Consider the following 13895-nt stretch of genomic DNA (forward strand, 5'->3'; position numbering starts at 1 on the left):
GGTTGTTTGGAGCAGTGCATTATGACAGCATGTGTAAGAAAGGTCTATGACTGTGTCTAAAATACTATATACCTTTGCTAGAGTAGGCCCTAGAATTGGAGGCCCTAGGCTTCAGCCTAGTTAGCATAATCATAGAATCATAGAATCATAGAGTTGGAAGGGACCATACAGGCCATCTAGTCCAACCCCCTGCTCAACGCAGGATCAGCCCTAAGCATCCTAAAGCATCCAAGAAAAGTGTGTATCCAACCTTTGCTTGAAGACTGCCAGTGAGGGGGAGCTCACCACCTCCTTAGGCAGCCTATTCCACTGCTGAACTACTCTGACTGTGAAAACCTTTTTCCTGATATCTAGCCTATATTGTTGTACTTGAAGTTTAAACCCATTACTGCGTGTCCTCTCCTCTGCAGCCAACAGAAACAGCCTCCTGCCCTCCTCCAAGTGACAACCTTTCAAATACTTAAAGAGGGCTATCATGTCCCCTCTAAACCTCCTTTTCTCCAGGCTGAACATTCCCAAGTCCTTCAACCTATCTTCATAGGGCTTGGTCCCTTGGCCCCAGATCATCTTTGTCGTTCTCCTCTTTACCCTTTCAATTTTATCTACGTCCTTCTTGAAGTGAGGCCTCCAGAACTGCACACAGTACTCCAGGTGTGGTCTGACCAGTGCCGTATACAATGGGACTATGACATCTTGTGATTTTGATGTGATGCCCCTGTTGATACAGCCCAAAATGGCATTTGCCTTTTTTACCGCTGCATCACACTGCCTGCTCATATTTAGTTTACAATCCACAAGTACCCCAAGGTCTCGTTCACACACAGTGTTACCTAGAAGCGTATCCCCCATCCAGTAGGCATGCTTTTTATTTTTCTGACCCAGATGCAGAACTTTACATTTATCTGTATTAAATTGCATCTTGTTCTCATTTGCCCATTTTTCCATTGTGTTCAGATCTCGTTGAACTCTGTCTCTATCTTCCGGAGTATTTGCCAGTCCTCCCAATTTGGTGTCATCTGCAAACTTGATGAGTAGTCCCTCCACCCCCTCATCTAGATCATTAATAAATATGTTAAAAAGTACCGGGCCGAGCACCGAGCCCTGAGGTACCCCGCTACTCACCTCTCTCCAGTCTGATGAAACACCATTGACAACAACTCTTTGAGTGCTGTTCTCTAACCAATTCCCTATCCACTTAACTATCTGAAAATCCAGATTGCAGTCCTTCAACTTATCCATCAGAACATCATGGGGAACCTTGTCAAAAGCTTTACTAATGGTAAATCTGGCTTTGGCAATAACAAATAACAAATAATCAACAATTGAACTGTTAACATATGGACTGCAACCCTGCAGCTTAGTCAGTGCAAGTTTCCCCCAAGGCGTGCTTGGTAGTCATATCTGGGGGGGGGGGTTTCTGTGGCCCAGTAGCTGTTGCTGGACAGTTAGCCTTAATCAAATGCTTGGTGGAAGAGCTCTATTTTGCAGGCCCTGCAGAACTGTGCTAACTCTGACAGGGCCCACATATCCCCTGGGAGTTCATTCCACCAGGAGGGGGCTAGAACGGAGAATGATCTGGCCAAACATACTTCTTTGGGGCAAGGGATCACTAGTTGGTTGAAGTAGGCTGAGTGTAGTGCTCTTTGGGGGGCATGGGCAGAGAGGTGGTCCCTCAGGTACACTGGGTCCAGACTGTGTATGCTCTTAAGGGAGGTTACCAAAAACCTAAGCTTGATCCGGGATTCAGCTGATAACTAGTACAGCTGTTGGTGTATAGGCCAGATGTGGGTCCTCCAGGAAGTCCCTTTGTGACACCTGGCTGCATTCTGGACTGGTTATAGTTCCTGGATCAGGGTTAAGGTAGGCCCATGTAGAGCGAGTTGCAAAAATCTAGTCTAGGGGTAACCGTCATGTGAATCACTGTTGGCTAGGTGTTCCAGGGCCAAGTAGGGTGCTAGTAGCTTGACTTGGCACAGGTGGTGGTATGTCAGGTGTGCTACTCTTGTGATCTGTGCCTCCATAGAGAGGGAGGCATCTAGGATCATGCCCAGATTCCTGGTACAGTGAGCCACTGATAGCTGCACCTCATCCAGGTTGGGCAATCATGCTTCCTTACCTTTCCTGCCTTGCCATAGGAACTTCATCTTTGAAAGGTTGAGCTTCCAGACATCTGGATAAAGATTCTGGGGGTGAATTCGGGCAGCCATCCATCAGGAGGAAGAGCTGGGTGTCATCTGCATATTGATGGCACCAAAGCCTGAACCTCCACACCAGCTGGGCAAGAGGACGGATAAAGATGTTGAATAAGGACTGCTCCCTGCAGAACTCTGCAAGTAAGTTGGCAGTAGCTTGATTGTCTCTTTTCAATTGCAACCCGCAATCCCTAAGGAAGGAGATCAGCCATTGGAGGGCTGTCCCCTGTATCTCAGCGTCAGTGAGATGGCAAGCTAGGAGCTCATGTTCAACTATTTTGAATGCTGTTGTGAGGTCAAATAACACAAGGAGCACTGATCCGCCCCAATCCAGCTGGCAGCGGAGGTCATCTGTCAGGGTGAGCAGCACTGTTTCTATCTCTTGGCCAGGCCAAACCCTGACTGGGATGGATCTAGCACTGAAGGTTCATCCAGGAATGCTGATAATTTGGTCCATGGCAGCCCTTTCCACTACTTTCCCAAGAACTGCTAGATGTGAGATGGGTTGGTAATTGGTGGGTTCTCGCAGATCCAGAGATGGTTTCTTCAGCAACAGGCATACCACTGCCTCTTTCAGTCCCTCTGGGAATTATCCCATTGAAAGGGAGAGGTTGATTTAGCTCTTTATGACTTTAAAAGCCTTTCATGGTGGGGGGATCCACATATTTCAATGACTACCTCTTCTCACATGTTCCTGAATGTCAGTGATGTTCTTCAAGCTGCGACCAGAGTCCAGGCTTTTTCCATCATGGCTTCCACATTGTCAATTGGGCTCCCTGAACATCTGCAGGAAGCCGTATTTTTGTGACACTTTAGGAAGTTCTACAAGACTTGCTTGTTTGCCAGGGCTTTTGATAGGGTATAAACAGGGGGGCATCTGGGGGAAGGTTTTTGAGGATTTCATTTTTAAAAATCTCTAATGCTTTAATTACTACTTGTAAGCTGATTTGAGTCAAGAATAAACAAATAAACTTTGCTTGGGCCAGTCACAGTTCTCCCTGAGCTCTCTCAGCCTCACAGAGTGCCTGTTGTAGAGAGAAGAAGGGTAGGTGATTGTAAGCAGCTTTGAGACTCTTTCGGGTAGTAAAAAGCAGGTTACAAAAAAACAGTTCTTCTTCTTCTTACTTGAGTGATAGGTAACAGGTAGGATCCACTCCAGTAATTCTTGTGTGATGAATTATTTTGGTGCATGTTATAACTAGTACCATAAAACTAAGTAGACACCATAAAACTAAGCATTCTGTACTTTGTATTCTGTTCGGTCTATTATTTCCAACATTTGAATACTGTAGCATCTTAGTGTTGTCTCTCCTTCACAGCATCTGTGAAGACAATTCGTACTGACCTCTTTAACGGATCAAAGAATTGTAACGCTGGCGATGATATTTCTGTGTTCTTCAGGCTCTGGAATTCTCTTTCATGCTTTGGCATCGATTTATATTTGCAAAAGATTTTCCTTAGTTAAGTACTACCAGCTGTGTAGCTCAATGTACACGTACTAATATATTCCAACATACCTTACAATCTCTAAATACCATTTTTATCTCTGAAAATTCTTCATTAAATCTTTAAATCATGAGCCAGTATTCTATTTATGATCATGCTTGCCTATTAAAACAGTTGCTTTCTGGCTTTTTTTTTCAAATTACACATACCATTTATAGGTCAATCTATTCAACTGTGTGCTTGTTGGGTGGTCTTGGCCTTCTTACAGCCATTAAGCCTATTCCATTGCATAAAATGCTATTTGGGAAAGCTAAGATTAATGAAGTAGACTATTTTGTAAAAGGCTATACGAATCTCCATCTTGCTCTACCAACAGATTCCAGTGAGGTTGTAGAAACCATGAACAGGGGTCTGAAGGCTGAATGGATGCTTACAAGTTGAAACTTAATTCTGACAAAATGGAGGTACTACTTGGAGGCGGTGGAATCCAACCAGAGCACTGGATTATCCCCTCTTCTGCACAGGGTTGCACTCCCCTTAAAGAAGTAGGTTCACAGCTTGGAGGTGTTCTTGGACCCGGCCTCTAGTTCAGTGAATAGATGGCAGAAGTGGCCAGAGGTGCCTTTTACCAGATTCATCTGGTGAGCAAGCTGTGGCCCTTCCTGGACAGAAAAGATCTTGCCACCATGGTGCATGTCCTGCTAGCATGCAGATTACTGCAATGCATTGTATGTGGGAATGCCTTTGAACAGTGGTCCCCAACCTTTTTATCACTGGGGACCACTCAACGCCATTTACTGAGGCACGGTGGGGGGGGGGTACTCCTCTACTCTCAACCACTGCCCTAACGCTCTCTGATCGCTATGGTAAAGTTTAAACATCCCTTCAAAATAAGATACAGACACACCACAACAATGAACATAAGGAACATTTTATTTTCATGGAAGTTTTAACTCATGACAGAGGGGGGGAGAAGGCGTCCTTCGGGGCCCACCTCCAATTAGTCGAAGGACCACATGTGGTCCGCGGCCCACAGGTTGGGGATCGCTACCTTTGAAGACTCTTTGAAAGCTACAGTTGGTGTAGAATGCTGAATGGAGGAGCTCGTTCTAGAGCCAGCTTGGTATAGTGGTTAAGAGTGGCAGCTTCTAATCTGGTGAGCTGGTTTGATTTCCTGCTCCTCCACATGTAGCCCACTGGGTGACCTTGGGCTAGTCACAGTCCTGATAGTTTTGTTTTGTCAGAGTTTCTCTCCCTCTATCAGTGTCTTTCCCTAACAGGTGAACAGCCCTCCTTCTACTGTTGTTTGTTTATATATTTTTATTAAATTTTAATAGAATTTAATATTTTAATTTTTTTGTGTTTTTAATTGAATTTTAAATTTTAACTATATTTAATTGCTTAAATTTTCTACTGTTCTTATGTTTGCTAACTTGAGGACCCTAACTGAGTGGAAAGGCAGCATAAAAATGTCTTAATCCTTATCCATGGTTCCTCTATATATTTGTGCCTGGGTGGTGGAACGTGTCCGGCTGTCCAAGTTGGAATAGGGCCAATCAGGGTGCAGCCAGTGGGAAGAGGAAGAGAGCAAGAGATACACAGAGAGATCTGCACTTCCCGGTGTTCCCTGGGTCCTAGTGCCCATTGGATTCCTGCTTGTAATGGGATTTCTTGCTAGTAAATAAATAAGATTACTTGTATTACTATTGCTACTAATATTAAAAGTTGTTCATAGTATCTATAATATCATACATTTAAGTTCTTCTATAATGGTGTTGTCTGAGTTGTGTAATTGGTATTCACTTAAGTGCCACAGAGTTCTCTCTGTGTCTAGAACAAAACATTTTGAGGTGGTTACTTTCATTATTGCAAAGGTGCCAAAAGGAAAAAGAAATTGTCCAAGAAATGCAAACCCTAGATCTTTCTGTATCCTTGGAAATCTTTTAGAATGACATGGTGTATATAATGAACGTGCTCCTGACATTATCAGTAAACATTTCACATCCTGAAGGCAAGTGAAAATCTACTGTCAAATTTCTTGTTGAAATCTTTGTTGGCTTATATGTTGAGGTCGCTTCAGATTTTAATTGCCTTAAATGTTCATGGCAAAATTTGCTCATAGGTAGAGATTCCACATATCAGCTGTCTGGGAATGGTGTCCAGAATAAAAGAACCAGACATTTATAAGACCACTGAACAGCTGCTGCTTCTATGCGCCTTTTGTCTTAGAGTGTCCTAAAAAAATCTCAGTGCCTGGTTTGGCCCACCCTACTCCAATATAGAACCACATAGCTTAAAAACATAATGGAACAAAACACACATAGGGAAATAAAGATCAGCTCTAACTAGAAACATTTGTGACACCTAAAGGCCTTAGAAAGACCTTTAGAAACCCTTAGAAAGACCCTTAGAAATACCTAAAGGGACATGCACATTTCTGCATGTGCAAAATGTAGCTGGACAACCTCTGAATGTTGGCAGCATATTCAGGCCCCTTGACATGATGTCACTGACATCCTGAGGCTGTCTAGTACCCGGGTCGTGATTTGGCCATTTTTTAAGAGCGATGCGGTAAATACAGAAAACTGTATTTACCACCCAAAATCACGCAAACCACTGGTGAGCTACCAGGAAGGAGACTGTATGGAGAGGGAAACACATGATATTCTCAGCATCTTTGTCCCACCCTCGCTCCACCCTCCCCTCTCCATTTCCACCAAACACACCAATATAAGATGGAGGAGACTTGTCTTGGCAGTAGCATGTGCGAAAAAGATCTAGTAGACCATACATTGAATATGAGTCAGCAGTGTGACTCGGTGGCTAAAAAGTCAAATGGGATTTTGGACTGTATCAAACGGAGTATCTTGTCCAGATCACGGGAGGTGATGGTACCGCTTTACTCTGCTCTGGTTCAGCCTCACTAGGAGTACTATGTTCAGGTTTGGGCACCCCAGTTGAAGAGGGATGTTGACAAACTGGAACATGTCCAGAGGTGGGCAACAAAGATGGTGAGGGGTTTGGAGACCAAGACATATGAAGAAAGATTGGGGGAGCTTGGTCTGTTTAGCCTAGAGAGGAGACGACTGAGAAGGGATCTGATAACCATTTTCAAGTATTTAAAAGGGTGTCATATGGAGGATGGAGCAGAATTATTCTCTCTTGCTCCAGAGGGACAGACCAGAATGAATGGGATGAAATTAATTCAAAAGAAATTCCATCTAAACATCCGGAAGAAGTTCCTGACAGTTAGAGCAGTTTCTAGGGTGGAACAGGCTTCCTCAGGAGGTAGTGGGTTCTCCATCTTTGGAAATTTTTAAACAGAGACTAGATAGTGATCTGACGGAGAGGCTGATTCTGTGAAAGCAAAGGGGTGGCAGGTTACAATAGATGAGCGATTGGGATGTGAGTGTCCTGCATAGTGCAGGGGGTTGGACTAGATGACCCATGAGGTGACTTCCAACTCTATGATTCTATGATTCTTTCTATCCCAAATTTCAGAGGCAAATCTAGGATAAGACTAAGGTAGCAACATAGGTTTTTCACATTGGGATTAATTTTATGGTCCGCCAACACACCAATTAATTGGGATTATGACTGCAGAAGACAGCCTGAAAGGACAATTATTTGGGGGCAAGAGGAATTTGATCCTGCAGCCAAATTATGAATGCCTAACCCCGAGTCTACCAAGAGAGAGTGGAATAAAAGTGAAAACTGTAAAATGCATTCCACAGTATAAATAAAAGGCTAAAGGGTGTGGGGGTGGGCTCAGTCTGGTGTGGGGGGGGGCAACAATTGGCCCCTTGGCCCGGGACTGACAAGCAGAGGGGCCAAACGGAAGGCATGAAGTGCCTTCTGATTGGCCCCTACGCTTGTCAGTCCCGGGTCAATGGGCCAATCCGGAGGCGCACACAGCCAGGGGTTAAGGGGCCAATCAGATTGGGCACTCACCAGGATAGACCAGAGTACCATGCAGTCAGGAGGTACAGAACACCTCCTGACTCACCTACCCAGCCCAGCCTGGGGCAATCTGTAGACATGGCTTCCAGTCTGCTCCACCACAAGGAGAGAAAGTCAGTAGAGCTGCCAAGGGGGATGAGAACAGAGGCTTGGATAGGGCGCACCAGCTCTCTTCGCTCCAAGGGTGTCCAAACTGTCATGTCCAGCTGCAAATTGCCTCAGAACCCTGACAGAGCTGGCAAGAGGCTGGTGAGTGCGCTCCCTCCCCCCCTTCAGGCCTGCTGTGAAGGAGCCTCTGACAGGCCCTGAATGAAGGGAGGAAGGCGTTTCCAAGAGCAACGCAGGGAAGTCTGAGGGCATGGAGTGGGCATTCCTTTTGAGGGGGGGAACTTTCCCCTCCTGCCAAAAAGTTGGCTGACAGGGAGACTACAGAAAATCCCCTTCTCACCTAAAATACTGCTGTGGCCAGCCATGCTGCTGGAGGGAAGAAACAGCCAAGTAACTCTTTGCAGGTTTGAGACCTACCACACAGGGTTGTTGTGCAGGTGAAACTGGAAGCTGTTGCAGAGGTCCTCCTGTTTCATCTGCACAACAACCCTGTGCAGTAGGCCTCATTTGATTCAACTCCACAACAACCTGTGTGGGAGGCCTTAAATGTTTCTTCTCTTCAACTGTGTCCAATCTCCATAGGACCCCTTTCTGCCTGGGCAGCTGATCTTTATACTTTGCAGATGAGCTGTAAATCCAAGAGTTCTCCAGGCCCCACCTGGAGGCTGGCTACCCCTGGGTTGGAGATATTCCTGGGGGTTTGGAGGAGGGCCTTAAAATCGTACAATGCCTCAGAGTCTGGCCTCCAAAGTAGTCATTTTTGCCTGCAGATCTTTATAATCTAGAGATGAGCAGTGATCTAGAGAGGCTCATAAACTGTGGTTGGGGTGGAGTGGTTGTGGGTGTGTCCTCCTGGGCTATGGTCAGCCCTTACCAGCAACTGTTTGTATTTTGGGGTGCAGAGAGACAGACAGACAGAGCAATATTAATCCTGCGATTCTGGAAAGTTCAGGAAGATCTAAATAAAGAATATTTATGGCCTGTAACTGTAAATAGTGAACAAGTAAATGGCTGGAGAGACATGGGAACTAAAGTGAGTTTTTTCAAGCTTGGTCTGGTAAATAAAAACTCCTATGAACTCAAAGACATAAGTGGCCCAGAATTTCAAGTGTAGTTAGTTTTACAGGAAAGTAGACAGTGAAACTCTAGGGAAAACTAGGTGATCCACCTTTATTAGACAACGACTTGGCCTTGCAGATGGTCACCAGAAAGGCTTTACGCTCTGCAGGGGCTAACCTATTGGTCGTTCCCGGCCCCAAGGAAGCCTGCCTAGCCTCGACCAGGGCCAGGGCCTTCTCGGTCCTGGCCCCAACCTGGTGGAATGAGCTCCCGGAAGAGCTGAGGGCCCTGCGGGAATTACCAGCATTCCGCAGGGCCTGTAAGACGGAGCTCTTCCGCCAGGCTTATAGTTGAGGCCGGGCGGTAAGAAGATCAGCCACCCACTCACAAACTGGCGGTAGAGAGTGTCACCCTCCCTCCCGTAGTTGAGGATGCAGTGACTAAATGAGTAAGATTAAGACATCATTGTTGCCACTGTGACCAATTGGTTACCAATTATTGTACATTTATTGGAACTTATTGTTATTTTATGGTTTTAGTGGATGGGGTTATGTAAGCCGCCTCGAGCCTTCGGGGGGAGGCGGGGTATAAATACAACAACAACAACAACAACAACAACAACAACAAAACAGGGACTGCAGTAGCCAGCAATAGGTCTCAGGCTTCAGAAGGGCAGACATCACCAGCCAAGCAACCAAGTGGATTCTGGGGCCATGTGCATTCCTTTTGAAGGGATGCATGAGAGGGGGGAGAGCTTTCCTTTCAGCCTAACTGCCTAGAGATGAGCTGTACTTCTAGGGGATTCTTGGACCCCACCTGGAGGCTGGCTTCCCTAAACATCAGGGGGATACAATGCTACACAGTCACCCCTCCAAAGTCGCCATTTTTGCCTGCAGAGATGGTCTGTATAGTTTGGAGATGAGTAGCATTTCCAGGCCCCACTTGAAGGTTGGCTGTACCTGGTCTGAACATATTCCTTGAAGTCTGAAAGTGGGGCCTAAAAATGTGTAATGCCCCCACAGCTACCTAGCACCCCCTCACATATTTTAGGTCAAAAAAACATTGCAGAGAGGAGAGAAGGTTGCTAGATGGGTGTAGATTCATCTTCTGGAATTCTACACTACCTAGGTGTGCATAAACCTGACTAAGGTCAAGACTGCTGTGCACATCGGGACCTCCTCTTAGGGTTGTCATCTTCCAAGTGAGGCTCTCTACCCCACCACCCTCACGGAGAGTCTGCTATGGGGAGAGGAAGGGAAGGCAATTGGAAACTGCTTTGACACACCTGAAGCCTGCTGGGTCAATGAGGCCCATTCCCAGTTCTCTCAGACCTCTCACAGCCCCACATCCCTCACAGTTCTCTATTGTGGGGAGACAAAGGGAAAAGGTGTATGTAAACCACTTTGAGACTCCTTTGGGTAGTAAACAGCAGGGTACAAAAATCTAGCTTTTCTTCTTCTAAGGAGCATCTGTGAAAGAAGCATTTGGCCACATAACATCTTATCAACAGTAAAAAAATGGAGGCAGAAGAAGCAGGGTAGACACCTGTGTACTGTGACTACCCCATGTGTATTAGGGTAGGGGGAAAAGAAGGGAAATGATGTTGAATGCAGAACTGGGAGGAATTGGTTGCCATGCAATTTCCCCTAAAAAGAGTTTCCAGTCTGATTTCCCCTTCACATATCTGAGGACATGAATCTGGAAAGCTCATCTGTAACCACTATGCCACAATTCCCACACGACAGGTTCAGTCTTCTCCCACACTCAACAAACATTCCACACCACAGGTTCTTGACACCCATATCTCCACACCCATGCCCTCATTTGCCACCATGCCACCACAACCTCCCACACAACACACACATTCAACCCCATGCCCTTACAGACTGGACAACTCCTCCCCTTCCTTTTCGCACTGCCAAGCTCTAGCGCCCGTTGTATTCCTGGATACAATGGGCTTTGCCTGTAGTAATAATAATAATAGACAGGCACTAAGGATGTGTGCCATCCTATTCTATACTCACATTTTCCTAAAGTATGGTTGCTTGTGAGTAGAAGGTACTCACAGTTCTCTTTCTCCTCCCCTTCCCACTAGCAAGACACTGAAAATCTGATGCTGAGGTTATGGGAATCTATGGAACTAGGTAAAATCTCTGCCCTCTTCTTCCAGAAAAGCCTGCTGTGCCACTGGAAGGTCTGCCGTTAAATTTGGCTGGATTTCACCCCAGCCACTGTAGCCCCTTCCCCACATACCATGTTTTGTTTTGGTTTTGGGCTATGAGGCTCCTCAGACCCATATCATCAGTTTGTCAAATGTCTATGGTTGCTGCTGAGGGAAAGGGAAGGCATCTGCATCTACAAGTGCCTTCTGCTCATGGTTTGTAGGATCCAATCTTATTTACGTGAGCATGTCAGAAGGACTGGGATATAAAGACACAGAGATCTCCATTTCTAGTCGTATCTGATGACACTAAAAAATGTATACTCTAAAAATGTTGTTGGTTTTTAAGGTCCTATAAGACTCCATTCTTATTGTAAGAATGTTCTGCCAGTGACCAAGATCAATATAATTCATACTCATCTTATTCATACAATATAATTCATGTGTTTTATTTATAGATAGCTAATTTGTTATAGTTAGAGAAACTATATAATACAAATATGCAGACATACCATTGAAAACAAAACATTGGACTTACTTGAGGGTTTCTTCTCTGCAGTGTGGCAAAGTCATCCAAGTTGGTTATGCCACACCTCTGCTCATTCAGGTAGGTACAGCTTAGGTATGCAGATTTTTGCCTAGCTGCCTCATCGGTGACTGCTTCCAGTCTTGCACAAGCCCTGCTGTGATAATTATTGCCTTTTGCTTCTAGAGTTGTCGGTCTGAACCATAGTTTTGCAGCCAACACAGCACCTCTTTTAGCTTCTCTGCACTTGGGTGGGATGTGGATGACTTTGACCCACTGCAGAGAAGGATCCCTCAAGTAAGACCAATGTTTTGTTTTCGTGCAGTGGGGCCAAACTCATCCAAGCTTTACCCAAGTTTTATGCCAAGGTGAGAGTCCTGTCCCTTTAAATCTGGATTACTTGATTTAGCACTCGTCAGTCAAATGCGGCCTCCACTAAGTCAATCTGGTCTATGGGGTAATGTTTGATGAAGGTTGAGAATGACAATCATGTCACTGCTCAGCAGATCTCTACTACTGGTGCTCGATTAGAGAAGGCTGCAGATGAAGCAGCGGTTCTGGTGGAGTGAGTTGTAATCTTCCCAGGAGGAATCTTGCCCTGCTCCTCATAAGACTTGAGGATGCACTGCTTGACCCAGCATGCAATGGTTGAAGAGGACACATTCCTGTTCAAATTCTGGGTACTGTGAGAAACAAAAAGGGCTTCTAAGCATCTTATGCCCACCTTTGAATCCAAATAGATGTGCCCTACGCATGTCCAGCTTGTGTTGTGTTTTTTCGTCTGGATCTTGAGAACTGGGGCATCAGGCTGGCAGAACCACTGGCTGATCCAAATGGAATCAGGAAATGACTTTTGGAATGTAGCTAGGGTCCATCCCCAACATAACTGAACCCTTCTGAAAGGTGCAGAGTTCCTTCCTAGCAAATGGAGCCAGCAGTTCTGTCTGGCTGAGGTGATGGTCACCAGAAAGGCTATCTTCCATGACAACTATTGTATGGGCTCAAACAAGGGATTTGTGAGTGTTCAGAGCATGACAGGTAGGTTCCAAGTGGGGAACCCATGCCGTATTGGAGGGTCCAGTTGTTTGGCGCCCTTGATAAATGAGTGAACATATATTTTTGCTGACAGGGAGTAAGCACTCCCTAAGTCCAGCATTGCGTTGGGTGCAGTGACATGTCTCTTCAATGTATTAGCCTGAAGGCCTCTCTTCCAGCCCTCATTCAAAAAGGCTATGACCTCCTTGTAAGAGGTCTATGCCTCTGAAGGAGTTACACTTGCAGAAGGTTTTCCAGGTATGTATGTGCCTAGTCAACTGATGTCTGGCTTGGATCATGATTTACACAATTGCTGTTGGAAAATTTAAATCCCGCAATGTGCATCATATAACCTCCATGCTTTCAACTGTAGTCACTCCAAGTCCAGATGGCATATTAGGTCCTAGAGCAGCAGGATATACCTGGAAGGGTCTGTTTTGGAAATTTGTATCAGTTCCAAAAACCAGGGACATCTGGGCCAAAGTGGCACTATGCATATCACTCCGGCCCCTTCCCGTTGAATCCTGTTCAGCATCCTGCTGATGAGTAGGAAAGTGGGAAAAGCATAAGAAGGCTCTGAAGCCACTCATGTATCAGGGCATCCTCACCGTCCACTGTCCTGTCATGGAAATGTGACAGAAACCTGCTCATTTGTGTGTTGCCAGACAAAGCTAGCACATCCATGATATGGATGGCCAAATCTGCCCATGATCTAGGTAAAGACCTCTCAATTCAGATTCCATTTTTCTAAATCCATGTCCTGTCTGCTGAGCCAGTCTACTTGGTGGTTTGCTTGGCCCTGCTTTTAAACTTGCCAGGTTTTTCTCTGCCCATCTCATTAGGTGATGGGCTTCCCAGAACAGTGACTAGGGTCACATTCCACCCTGTCTGTTGATGTGCACCTTCATGGTCGTGTTGTCCATGAGTACTAGAACATGCCTGCCTTTGATCACCTGGGTGAAGGCTACTAGAACTAGTTGAACCATCCACATTTCCAAATAACTGATGCTGTGGTTCTTCTCCTGGGGGGTGCACTTCCCATGCATGGTCTGGTCCACTCCCACTGATTTGCATAGTTTGTGATGATGATCTTTGTGGGATGGATGAAGTCTGTGCTCCTGCTGAGGTGTTAAATGGACATCCACCACTGAAGGACTTTGCATGGTTTTTCCAGAACAGGGATCCTCTTATTCTTCTGCCTGGCAGTATCCCACTGAAATGGCAGTAAGGTCCCATGTAGTGGTTTTGAGAAAAAGCATGCCCATGTCAGTATATTGTTGACATCATTGTGGCTAGATGCATGAGGTCCATGTTCTTGCTAACAATGTGTTTTGCTACCATCAATGCCAGTTTGGCCCATTTTTCATCTGGCAGAAATACTTTGCATAATCCTGGCCCTCAAATGCAT

General features: G+C 45.6%; 1 protein-coding gene across 12 annotated transcripts in view; it reads right to left on the minus strand.

Annotated features, from left to right (window-relative positions):
• Positions 1-13895, minus strand: part of LTBP1 (latent transforming growth factor beta binding protein 1) — a 276190-nt gene that overhangs the window by 96769 nt on the left and 165526 nt on the right. The gene's annotated exons all lie outside the window — the stretch shown is intronic.

The sequence above is a fragment of the Paroedura picta genome, chromosome 1, assembly GCF_049243985.1.
Source record: "Paroedura picta isolate Pp20150507F chromosome 1, Ppicta_v3.0, whole genome shotgun sequence".
NCBI lineage: Eukaryota > Metazoa > Chordata > Lepidosauria > Squamata > Gekkonidae > Paroedura > Paroedura picta.